Source organism: Pogona vitticeps, chromosome 3 (assembly GCF_051106095.1).
Source record: "Pogona vitticeps strain Pit_001003342236 chromosome 3, PviZW2.1, whole genome shotgun sequence".
NCBI lineage: Eukaryota > Metazoa > Chordata > Lepidosauria > Squamata > Agamidae > Pogona > Pogona vitticeps.
In genome coordinates, this window is record NC_135785.1 from 121,122,802 (window position 1) to 121,136,390 (window position 13,589).

Below are 13,589 nucleotides of genomic sequence, written 5' to 3' on the forward strand. Positions count from 1 at the left end.
AGTTGAATGCAAACACTGGATTCTCAGTGTCCAGGAACATGTTGCATTGGAAGTACTTCTACACTGGATATAAGTTTGAAGAGGATATTTACTGGTATTGCAGTTTCTACATTGCTTCTGAATACTGCTGACAATATGGTGAAGAGACTTTTTTTTAACCCCAGCTACTAAGAAGTTCCTTTTGCTTAGGACAATGTCTGCGACTTCTGTTTTCAGTAGTTTCCCCCAGCTGGCACAAAGTACTGCTGCAATCTTGTTTGGTTACCTGGGAGTAAACCCCACTGAACACGAGAGTTCTTTCTGAGTATGCTTGTATAAAAATATGTTGTGAGATGTATTTTATACAGATGGATGTAGTGTCTTTCTGCTGCCTCTAACAGTACAAGGGGGTCTTGACTTGAGAACTTAATCCGTATTGGAAGGTGGTTCTCAAGTCAAAAAGTCTGTAAGTCAAGTCTCCATTGATCTACAGTGCATTGAAAACCGATTAATCCCGTAACAGGCCGTTTTTGTTCCATTTTGGTTTTTTTCTAGTCTGTAAGTCAATTCTCAGGCTGCAAGTCAAACCTAAATTTTGCGGCCAGAGAAGTCTGTAACTCAAAAAGTCTGTAAGTCAAGCCGTCTGTAAGTCAAGGGTCCACTGTAAGTTTATTTGTTTAAAGAAAACCAATGCATTTATACTCATAAATTAAGTACAGATTTGATGCAATACACTTATGTTACAAATCATCTAGCACGTTCTTAGAACAGAACAGAAAGTTTAGCTCAAACAAGAAAATAAATACATGTGTTTGAGTTCTTTCTGAATCCTTCCATTGTTTTTCCTGGAAGAAGAACTGGGGCAAAGCTTTTTTTGATGACTTTGGAATACAAAAGATATACAAAGGGGTGCTGATAAGTATTGAGCCTTTCCCAGAAAAAATTGAGCTAGGATGTTGTAACTGCCACACTATTCTACATATGCCCCCAGGAAGGCAATGCACTCATGACATCTGTCCTGCAGCTTCTTAAGTCTCTGCAAATAAAATTCTTCCAACTGCTGGTGTAACCACTAATTTGCAGCATTAGTTGCCTCCAGAACACTCCCAAATCATTATCCTTTTAGGTGTCTTTTGAGTTTGGGGAACAGACAATAGTCAGAAGGAGCCAGGTTGGGAGAATAGGGTGGATGGGGCATCACTTGAAAGCCTAAGGAGGTCAGTTTTGCCATTGTTTCACCTGCGGTGTGTGACGAGGCATCATGCAACAGGATAAGACCTTTGGAGAGCTTTCCTTGACATTTTTTCCTTGATGTTTTGCCTCATCTTCGTCAATAAAGCACAGTAATATTTTGCATTGATGGTTGAACCCTGTTGGAGGTAGTCCACCAGCAGAACTCCCTGCTTATCTCAAAAAAACTGTTGCCATTTGCTTCTGCACTGACCTTTGCACTCGGAACTTCTTTGGCCTGGCGGAACCATTGTGCCTCCATTCCTTAGACTGTTCCTTTGTCTCAGGATCATAACAGTAGATCCATGTCTCATCACCAGTTACCAGTTTGCCCAGGAAATCTGACTAATTTCTTGCAAAATGTTCCAAAACAGCCACCGATGACTCCACGTTTCCTCTTTTGTTCAGTTGTCAGAGCTTTGGGGATCCACTTTGCTGGCAGCTTTCTCATTTCCAAGTCGTTGTGGATAACGGCACCAACTCTCTCATGTGATATTCTCAGATATATAGCAATACTTTTGGCTGATATTCGGCAGTCCTCCATGATGATGTCATGGATGGCTTTCATATTTGGAGGCACAAAGACAGAAACAGGCCTTCCACTGGGTTTCTCACTTTCAACATCGAAATGGCCAGTTTTAAAATCGACAACCCAACGTTTAACTGTTGCATATGAAGGGCCACTGTCACCCATAGTTTGTGATATTTCATCATGGATCTGCTTTGCACCTTTCCTTTGGAGAAACAGGAACTTGATTATGGTCCTATGCTCTTGCACATTGAACTTTTCCGTTCCGGAAAAATCATCGCTATGTGGATTCGTCGCTATACAGAACAAAAAAGCCCATAGGAATGCATTAACACATGTTTAATGCATTCCTATGGGCTGTAAACTCACCGTTATGCGAAAATCCTCCATACGGCCGCATTTTCGCTGCCCGGTAAGTGAGGAATGGGCGCGAAAACACAGTGGGTGGCCATTTTAATTACCCAGTGGCCATTTTGGAACCGCTGATCAGCTGTTCCAAAAACATCGCTATGCGAAAATCGGTAAGCGAAACAGCTTACCGATCATCGCAAAGCGATTTTACTACCTAAATCATCGCAATGTGATCGCTTTTGCGATCGCAAAAAAGCCATCACTATGCGGATTTGTCGTTAAATGGGGCACCCGTTATGCAGGGCACCACTGTATAAGTTCAAATCATAGGTAGTTGGGGTTTGCACCATTGAATACAGACAAATTGGCTAATACACCCTGAAATCTATAGCTTCCTAGCTCAATTATTTCTGGGTAAGGCTCAATACTTATCAGCACCCCATTGTATAGCCAGCTTTGGGTGGGGTTGCACTTATCCTTTAGGGGCACATTGGCTGTTTAGGTGTTCTCTTGTCCTTGTTTAGGTTTTCTCTTGTCCTGGCTCTGCTTTCTGGATCAGAGCCATTACTGCCAGAAGTAGGGAGTCAGGCAGAAGTTGTAACTTGGGGTACTTTTGGCAACTTGCACTGCTGGATGTACCCACTTGCCTTGGACGAAGCCCCATTAAATGCCATGGAATACACATGTAAAGAGTTGCATTACTACGCCGGGGAACAGCTGTGTCCTGAATAGGAACCTGTTGCTTTATTTTTGTTTAACATCTGCCTGATAAAATGGTCTAAGAACATAAAAGCTTGCTACCTTCTTTGTGACGTATTGTATTGGTTGGTCCTGATAAAAGTATTGCAGTCCAAACTGTGAATGTTTGTAGGATTTTTAAAATATTGTGTTAGTATGTTACGGTAGATGACTGTAGAATTCACACTATATAGTCCCCAAGGGCAGGAGACAGAAAGATGTTGTAATGGATTTCAGGTAACAACTCTAAGTCATTAGCCATTAACCCATGTTTTGGTATTATGTCAACCTCAGATAACTTAACGATAAATTTTAAAAAGGAGTCATCCAGTAAGGAGATACTGGATTAAGTTATTTGGATTGTTCTTATCATCATTTTTTTGATAGACTGTTGTACTGCAGTAAGACGAAACATAGTGAATTGCAGTATCTGCTGGAATTCTCATACAGTATCTACCCGGTCAGTAACTGACAAAAGAACTAGCCTTTTAAATGATTTCATGTATAATACGAGATTACTCTTAAGTATTCCGACGTTAACGTTTGTAACAGCTAACAGGATTTTGTTCGTGGTTTGGTATTCACTGCTTCAAGAAAACATGTTCTTTTAAAAAGGTAAGGTGGGTGACACCTTCTATTAGACCATTAAAAAATATAACAGTAGGTTAGCTTTCAACACCATAGGAGGCAAACCACCCCACTAGAGATGAAATCTGAAACCTACACCTCTGAACTGAGCTGTAGTCCCAGTTACAAAACATTAGGAGCCTGACCATGATTTTTACAACTTCTGTAGATTTTTTTTTCTCTACCACCCACACAACTCTGTGGTCTACAGCCAGATGAAGACCCGTACAGGGTTGGGAGGTGCCATATCATTATAAAGGTTTAGTGATCTAATGAAGATATCACAATGCCTTCAGATTGTGTGTAAGAACTGCTTGGTTTTTCCTTTTCTGTGTTGTTTTTTTGTTGCATGCATAAGTCAGAAAGTTAGGTGTCTGCAGGGTAGGGCAGCATGTCAGTGGACTTCCTGCCTTCTTTTTATTATTCCCTTTGTGTACTATTTGACAGTTTTAGAATTAACTTTCAGGTGAAAGCAACAAGGAGCATTGTTTATTTAGCAAGAACAAGATGAAGATATTTCTATCTGCTTACACAAATGTGAGAGTGGGTAAGACTTTTATTGGACCACACACCAAAACACACACACACACACCAAAACACACACACACACACACACACACACACACACACACACACACACACACACACACACACACACACACACACACAAAGAAGTTGCAAGCTTTTGTGGCGGAATTCCTCTTCATCAGGTCAAGTACCATTGCTTCATTAATAGTGCAGGAAAATTGTATCCAAGAGTCTAAAAATTGACTCATGCCGTACATTTTTGAATTCTTGTCTGTCTGCAGTTTTTCTGCAGTATACATTAAGCAATGGTGCTGATTCAGTGGAATTCCTCCATGGAAGCTTGCAGTTTCTTTTCATTTTTTAAGCAAACAGACTGTGGTTAGTATCAGCAGGTTCAGTCGCTTTACCCCAGTACTGGTTGCCCACTGAATTTCAGATCAGGTTCAAGGTGCTGACTCACATACATAAGGTAAAGGTAAAGGTTCCCCTTGACAATTTTTTGTCCAGTCGTGTTTGACTCTAGGGGGCGATGCTCATCCCCGTTTCCAAGCCATGGAACCAGCGTTTTGTCCGAAGACAATCTTCCGTGGTCACATGGCCAGTGCGACTTAGACACGGAACGCTGTTACCTTCCCACCAAGGTGGTCCCTATTTATCTACTTGCATTTGCATACTTCCGAACCGCTAGGTTGGCGAGAGCAGGGACAAAGCAACGGGAGCTCACTCCGTCGTGTGGATTTGATCTTATGATTGCTTGGTCTTCTGACCCTGCAGCACAGGCTTCTGCAGTTTAGCCCGCAGTGCCACCACATACATAAAGCCCTCCACAATTTGGGCTCACATTCCTTGTCAGGACATCTCTCCCCAATGTCAACTGCCCAACCCACCAGATCATCACAGATTGAGCTCCTCCAAATAGCCACCCTGAGGGAGGCCTATAAATTTTCTATGAGAAGTAGGGCCTTCTTTGCGGTGGCCCTATCCTTGTGGAGCTGGCTCCCAGATGAGCTTTGCCTGTGCCCCCGACCCTGTCAACATTTAAGAGGCAATTGAAGACACGGTTCTTGAAGGAGGTTTTCCACTCCAGTCCTAGTTAAGTTGAAGTTATCTTACACCTCCATCTAGCTACTGTTATTTGTATCTTGTTCTCATTTTTTTGTGATGCAGTTTTATTATTGCTCTGGCACCGCCTATTTTTATGTGGTTAGATTGTTATATGGTTTTTATTATACTACCTATTTTTACTGTACATTTTACTATGAACCACCAGAGTAGTGCTATGGCACTGATAGGAGCAGTATATTAAAATCAATCAATCATCTACTCTCACATCTTTATAATCTTAAAGGACCACACGGACTTCTTGTTCTCTCTGCTTGTAGTCCAATATGCACTTCCTGTTGGCTTAAGAAACATACCACCATAATATGGAATTTGAAATATTTTTCTAATGTCTCCCTTTTGGTGGTACTTGGCCCCTAATGGTCTTTGCTTGTATTTCACTTTCTCATGAAAGGCTTGTAGCAAATAGTGAACTCTCAGTGTATAGTTCTCTAATACGGAAAGACATTCCAGTTATTTCAGGGTATCATAATTAGAATCGATATTTCTTGGACATATGCCACTGCAGCTATATCACGAAGACCTTATTAACACATATGGGCAGCTGAATGACTATGGTTATTAAATGCAGTTGTGTGCGCCTTTTCCATACAGCAGATGTTTTTTGTGTGAGGTCTTTTAAGAAGCTCTGGTGATTCTCACTAGGTCTCCCCTTGTACACCTTTTCCTGTTTAATGGTTTTTTAAAATCACGGTATTTATCTGGCAGGGAGACTGTCTCACTGGATCTTATTTCTGTGAACTGAGCTTTGTTTAGATGAGTTCATGGCTATTTGAGGTTTTTTTAATTTATTATAATTAAAGTTCATAACAGATTTGTGACCAAGAGATACAAGGCTGGACTTTCTATCAGCTTCGGATAAATGGAACATTTATTTATAGCTGAAGAACAGTTGGAGAATTATTTTAATGAATTTGAAAAAAAAATCTGCTCAAGGTGCAATATATATACATAAGTATTCTGGACAAATGTTGCTATTGTCAGTTTTTCTTCAGTTCATTTCCCCTAATGCATAGGAAAATTTAGTCTGTCACTGAAGACACGGAAAATTCAATTAGAACAGGATATGTGACATTTATATGATGCACTCAGAAGCTGTGGGCAGATTTCCTAAGTATTTTTAAATAAAAGATTGGCAAATGCAGAGACTAAAAAGCAGTTTTAAAATTAAAGAATAGTTGAAAAGGCAAACTTAACGTGTGCAATCCGAGTGGAGGTTTTGACATTTAGTTTTTTGTTCAGAATTGTTCCAGAGTAAAATTGGTAATTGGGATTCATTATAAATTTGGAAACAAAAGCATGAGAACTATGTCTTCAGAACTACAAATAACTTACAGTGGCATTCAATCCTGCACTGAGAAGTGTGTTTTGTCAAAATAATATTAGTCATCTAAGTTCTGTATATTTTTGGAGTTCTTTTGTTTGTTACAATTTATGTCTTGTGGACAAAAGTTTCATCTCCAATTAATTATCTGATCTTTTATATTTATTTAAAAAGATGGAGACTTAACATTCCTTGTTCTGTAACACTAAGGTAACACATATTTAAACCGCAAAACTCAGGCTTCCTATTGTTAAGAGATATTAAATTATAGCAACTCCATGAATTAATTGCTTTCAAAAGGTCTCCAGGCCACGACTTACTTTATCATCATAATTGTCATCTTGGAATTGCAGCGCTAGAAGGGACTCCATACATTATTGAGTCCATCCCCTCTCAGGGAGGCATAGTTGGGAATCAAACTCCCAACCTCTGGCTCTTCCTGCAGCCAGAGGTTGGGAATTTTTTCCAGCAGTTTATTGAGTCAGTCCATCTCATGATTAGTCTTCCTCTATCCTTATTGCTTTCCATTTCTCATAGCATTATTGCCTTCCCTGCAACATTTGTGTTTTTGTGGTATGCCCAAAATACAATAGCTATATTTTAGTCATTTTAGTTTCTACTGAGAGCCTGGGCTCGGTTTGTTTCAGACCAAGTCAATTGCCGTTTTGGCAGTCTATGGTATCTGTAAAGCATTCCTTTGATGCCACATTTCAAATAAATCGAATTATTTGTCCTGTCAACTGTCTTCATTGTTCAGATTTCACAACTGCACATAATACTCAAGAATACTACCATGTGGATAATCTTGGTTTCAGTCTGCAGTAATATGTCCTTAAAGATAGTTACTAATTCCTTCATCACTGCCTTACTAAATCTCAGTGTTCTTCTGGTTTCTTGACTACGGTCTATATTTTGACTGATGATAGAACCAAACTGTAAAAATATTTTTAACTAGTTTAATTTCTTGATTGTGAACATTAAAGTTACAAAATTCTTTGGTCTTTTTTTCTTAATAGTCAACTGTAATTTTGCTTTTGGGTTTTCTTTTTTAACCCTTTTCACTAGTTATTTCAGCTCATTGCTGTTTTCTGCCACTGACATGGTCCCATTTGCATGTTTACAATTACTGATGTGTCTTCCACCTTTTTTTATTACTTTGGATAGCAGAATAGGGATCAGATGATGGTTTGCCTGAGTACCCCCTCAAAATACCAAACCTCTATTAGAACTGTTATTTTTGCTTCCTGAATGTCAGTCTACCTTTGGGCTTTTCCACCACTCACTCAGGAAGAATTCCTCTCTTAAGGTTTTGGCTTGGGTAACTGCCACAGAAAATGGTAACTTGGCAACTTCTTAGAAATCCTGTGTAATTCACCTGGACACCCAGTCTCTTTCTCTGGAGCCCTTGGAATTTGTTCTGTGACAGAAAAAGGCCATCTGCTCTGCCACAAAATCCCTTGGCAAAGAATTCAGTGTTTTCAAAGGCTTTCATGGCTGGAATCTGATGGTTGTTGTGGGTTTTTTGGGTTCTTTGGCTGTGTTCTGAAGGTTGTTCTTCCTGACATTTCGCCAGTCTCTGTGCCCAGCATCTTCAGAGGAGTGGAGTAGGAACTCTGTCCATGCTCTGTTGCTGTTTGTTGGATAGTTGAGTATTTATAGCTGTGGGAACAACTTTTGTCTTTTTTCAGGAGATAGGTTGATCAGTGTGTTTTTTGTTGTGATAAGGGGGGGGAGAGATCTGTTACTGAGATTGATTTGTGTCATTAGCTGGTCTTTTTTGTGCAATGATCCCTGGTCCTTGTGGCTGGGTAGAGTTTGTTGACCTTTTTACAGGTTGTATTTTTCAATATTGGGAGCCAGGTCGTGTTTAGTTTTAGGTGTTCTTCCTTTTTGTTGAAACGCTGGTAGACTGTGTGAAGCTCAATTTCTCAGCACTGAACTCAACCATCTGAATTGGGCCCTACAGGCGAATGGCTATTCCAAGAATGAAATCAAAAGAGCCATCAAACCAAGAAAACAACACCAAACTGAAGAGGAAAAACAGCCACCCACAAATAAAGTTTTTCTGCCATACATCAAAGGAGTCACGGACCGCATGGGGAAACTTTTGAAAAAACAGAACCTACAAACAGTATTCAGACCCACCACAAAATTCAACAAATGTTATGGTCAGCAAAGGACAAAAGGGACCTCCTCACTACTGCAGGAGTATACTGGATACCTTGCAGTTGTGGACAGGTATATATTGGGACCACAAAACACAGCATCCACACCAGAATCAAAGAACATGAGAGACACTACAGACTAAAACAGCCCAAAAAATCAGCAGTAGCTGAACATGCCCTAAAACAAGCTGGACATGAAATTCTATTTCAAAATACTGGACAACACCAGCAATCATTATGTTAGACTGCACAGGGAAGCCATTGAAATCCATAAACATCAACAGAACTTCAACAAAAAGGAAGAAGGCCTAAAACTAAACACGGCCTGGCTCACTTATGAGATTGGCATGTGTTCTGTTTTACACACAATTATGTAAAATATTTATTTCACCCTAGTCAGGGAGAGGTTCCATTATATTGTACTTATATGTTGAAATTCAGTGTCATCCAACACTTTAGTATCATCCTGTACTCTTTTCTTTTTATGAAAAGGTTTAACAAGATAACAAGAATTCTGGTGAACAATGTGGCAAAATCAGAGCAGGGCAGAAGCTAATGATCTGCTTGAGAAATGAAGTTGCATAGCAGGTGTCTGGGGCAAATTGCCACAGTTGCCCTCTTCCCCAGGCAGTCTTACCCAAACTATATACTCATAGTTGTCAGGACAGCAAAACATTGTGGTGTAACAGGTCCTGCTATTCCCAGGCTTTCCCCCTAACAATGTTTATGGAAAGGGCTGGTACAGTTTGAGCAGGACAGCTCAGAAAAACACATTCTGGATAGTGTCAGTACACTGTGCAACACAGCAGAAATGTAGAGAGTTTTGTTTTACTTTTAAATTTTGTTTTGTTTTTAAGCAGTCCCTGTCTTTTTGTATCCCAGTACAGAGAGTACTTTAAAAGAAAACACAGCTACAGAACTGCTTGGTGCCCCAGTTGCCTCAGTTGGATGGCTCTGTCAGCACAGTGACCTCCACAGTGGTCCCCCAAAACATGTTCATTCCTAAGGCCAGTACTATCTACTGTCAGTTAGAACCATCACTCACATGATCATTTTGCAAACCAAATCAGGTAACGTACAGTTGAGCTGGGCCTGCAGGCTTTCTCCTCTTCTCTCAAAGAAAAAGTTGGTCAGCTACTATTTGTCCATGCTTAGCAGTTGAGAGGCAGAAGACAAAACATGGGCAGTCCTATTTCTAGGACTGAACCATAAGACAATGTGAAAATGTTTGATCTGGCCTTTTGTACAAAACAAAGTTTTGAAATAGCCATTAATCCATCTACATGGTAGACCACATTAGTCAAATTGCCACCCACATTATTCAGTGGTATGTGCGTGGGAAGGGAAAACGTTTGCATCTCTCCTAGCAAGCAAGACATAATGCCAATTTCTCAACCAGATTTTTATACTGAAACTGGACATAGAAGTCATATAATTTAAAGATAGATGTGGATTTGGGAAATGAAATAGAAAAGCCATGGAGGTCTTAGTACAAAATCCAGAAAACAAGAGTGGATAACAGCTTTATTGGACCCCTAATATATCAAAAATAAGTAAGCTTTTGAATCTAACAGGACTCTTCTTCTGGATGGGCATTGTAGAGCTTCAGGAGATGTTGGTGGGGAAGAACAAAAACAAACAAACAAATGCATAAAATCTTCCTGCCCAGGTATTTCCTCATCAGGATATGGGTTCTGGTAAAGGTTCGGGATGAAGGCTACAACTGTGTAGGTAACTCCCATCCTACAACAGTCATACTAACTAAATGTTCATGATGGACAGTTAAAACTCCCTTTCCATTTTTTATCAGCAACCACAGGATGATAAAATATTTCACAGGCTACTAACTTCTGGAGGATTACTTATAAAGCTGAAACAGTGCAACGGTGTCCCTGTTTCTGGGTAGAGAAGAAACACCTTCTCCTTCTGTCCTCTCACTAGTTTGTGTGGAATTCCATGAGCTAAAATTCAATGATCTTTGTCAGTTTCATTTCCTTGTCAGATGTGGCTACCATGGAAGCATTGAACTGCAAGGCAGATTGGTTTGATCTTTTCTGCCTTTCTTTTCGTTTATAATCTCTCTTCTTTCTTGTTTTTGCCCTGCTGCACCAGAGTAAAAAATAATACTTGTTCTCAGCTAGTTCTGAGGTGCTTGCCAAACCCAGTGTGTGATATACAACCCTGCAGGCTAGCAGCCCTCTGTGGCACATGCTGGGGCTGTGACATCCTCCTGCATTATCGAGCGCTACCACCATTGCAGGTGAATTCAGCAGAACCTTGCTTCAGTTCTAGCTGAACTGCTGAAAGAGATTCCTCATCTTAGCTTCAGATGTTTGCCTCCCCCCCCCCCCCATTATGGCTTGGTCTTCCTTGTTTAACACTTTCCTGTTGATGGGCCAAAGATATAATGGCAGTTTGCCTGAAAGAGGAAAAGGCATTAGATTAGAGCTTGACTGTGTTGGACTGTTGCTACCCTGGGTGAATTTAAAGTAACTGTTTTTTAACAGATCAGCACATGATAGATTCATATAATCCAATGTACATGGCACCTTTCCATGCTAGGTGGCTCACACAGTAAAATCCCAGTATTTTATAAAGCAAATATCAAGTCAAGTTCTCCTTCCTTCCCGCCCGCCTGCTTAATTCTATAACTCAGCAGCAGAATATGTGTTTTGCATATAAGATGTCTCAGGTTAAAGCCTAGACATCTCCAGTCAAGGCAGCGGAAAGCTCCTGTTTAAAATCTCAGAAGGCTACTCACTGGTCCATGTCAACAACACTAGGCTAGATGAATGAGTCCTCGGTGTAGAGAAGATTTCCTCAGTTTTTATTTATTTATTTATTTATTTATTTATTTATTTATTTATTTATTTTATATCCCGCCTATCTAGTCGATAGACCACTCTAGGCGGCTTTTTGCAGCTGGCCAGCATACTTGGTGGATAACATGGCCCACTGCAGTAAAACTAACATTTTTTTCAGGTCATCTGAATCTACCTCAGTTCCTTTGTTGTGGAGGAAAGTGTAGTGCATTATATAAACAAGTGCCTCCAGCTTTTTCATCACAGAAAGCTTTGTCCTGTGATTGTAGAGGACTGTAGTATGGGCAGATGGCATTGTCAGCTTGTGTGGTTTTCAGAGTTATTTCATGCAGTGATTTTTAAAAGTAACATTGTATTTTGTACTGCTGTAACTGACTGCTGTGGTGTTATTCCAGTGGAAACATTGCTGCCACAAATAGCGAGTTTAGCCAAGGGGAAGATGAATCAGAGCAAAAGCTTTACTAAAAAGAAAACCTCCAGACCAAGTTAGTATCTCAGAAGAGAAAAGTGCATCTCTCTCAAATTAGATAAATCAACTTTGAGAAATGTTCTGAATATGTCATTTGAATCAGAATTTTAAAAAAGTGTTTAGAGAACAGAACTGGAATGCCCAGCTTTTTGCTTTTTGCAGAACAAAATAGAGTTAGATTGGGCATGAAAAAAATTATTAGCAAACATGCTATTTTGACACTCCGTCTGCTTTTGGTTTCTTGCCAAGAGGCTCTGTTCCATTTTCTACCATTTCTGCTCCATACATGTGGAATATCAGCCTCTGTGACCCACCTGTGCAGTGAGAATCGCACAAAGCACCTGGTTGGAAAGATGGTGTAGGCAGATGGGGACCAAACCCAAAGCCTGAAGAATGATAGGTGCCATTATTGCTCAGAGTAAATTACAAATACTGTATAATATGTTGAACTTAAGTAGCATGGTATGTGATAATTTGGATTTATGGAATATAATGTGTTTGTTTTAAATGTTACAAAAATTTAACATTATAGAAAGTGGAATTGTGTCAATCAGAGTGCAGCTCCATTGAGTCTAAAGAACAGTGCCCATCCTACCAATTCAGAAGAATTGTACTGTTGTTTTTTCATTAGCAACATAGAGAAACTAGTGCTTTCCTTTCTTGTCCTTTATCAGTTTCTTTATTATACTAACCTAGAAATTTGGAGAAACAATTGCTATAATGTTACGGTATGTTAGTTGAAACAGAGCCATAAGTATATTTTACACTTATGCTTTACAGGTTTCTTTATCCAAAATCTGTGCAAATGAAATGGAGACCTGAGTTCAGATTTGTAGAATCAACAACTGACAATGATTTTCCTTTCACTGCAGTGACCTTAGATAATGGTGTGTCTAATTTTTATCATAATCTAGTAAACTAAATGCATGATATGCTTGGTGAAAGAAGTCTTACAAAAATATCAGCTGTATTCACCTGCATGTCATTATGCATTCTTGTTCTTTGGAAATTGATCTCCTGAGCAGATGCTCTTCTCAGAAACTGTATTCATTGTGTAGACACCCCTGCTCTTTGAATACTAAAGGAAAGATGTTCACAGAGGATCCACGTGGATATATATTCCTGATGTAGGGATTTGAAATGTGCATGTCTTATTTCTTAATATCTAAGACCATCCCCACTTTGTTTGATTTGCAGGTGACTGACATGACATGCACGAGAATGGCGTGTTAATTGTGTGTTCCCATTTAGATTGCTGCTGATCCAAACATAATAAAATAAATAAATCAGCAACAGTAGTTCCAAACCTTAATAATAAGTATCCCATATGTGGACTCTTTCCAAGTTAACATTGAGATTTGCTGGGGAAACTAACATCTGGACCATTTTGAAAGAACAATTTAGAATGAGAGGATCATCAGGTTGTCATTGTTCTTACAACACCTCCCAGGCATGCTGTGCGGTAGATGATAAATTAGTTATCAGATTGTCTAGGCTAGGAGATACAAAGTGATGAAGCTATTATCTGGACAAAATCCAGAGATCGTAGGGGGTTACATGTATAAGTAAAAGACATAGGACAGGGATTCTGCTATCTCCAGTTTCATTGATACCGTTTGATGTGGATTTTTTAAAAAGTTTAAAGTTGAGTGTTTGAATAGCCTTTTGTTAAAATCAAAACCACTTTGATTCATCATGTCTTAAA

At 39.6% G+C, this 13,589-nt stretch overlaps 1 protein-coding gene across 34 annotated transcripts in view; it reads left to right on the forward strand.

Moving 5' to 3' along the window:
• CTBP1 (C-terminal binding protein 1) overlaps positions 1–13,589 on the forward strand; it is a 66,529-nt gene that overhangs the window by 23,269 nt on the left and 29,671 nt on the right. For 12 of the 34 annotated variants that reach the window (XM_020797043.3, XM_020797045.3, XM_078390680.1 and 9 more), the window contains one exon: positions 12,665–12,771. The exons of 17 other annotated variants lie outside the window; for them this stretch is intronic. The gene's annotated coding sequence lies outside the window, so the exon portion shown is untranslated. Of the gene's footprint in view, positions 1–8,394; positions 8,667–11,810; positions 11,901–12,664; positions 12,772–13,589 lie in introns of all 34 variants that reach the window. 5 more of the 34 variants (XM_078390664.1, XM_078390675.1, XM_078390676.1 and 2 more) reach the window with 2 other exon arrangements.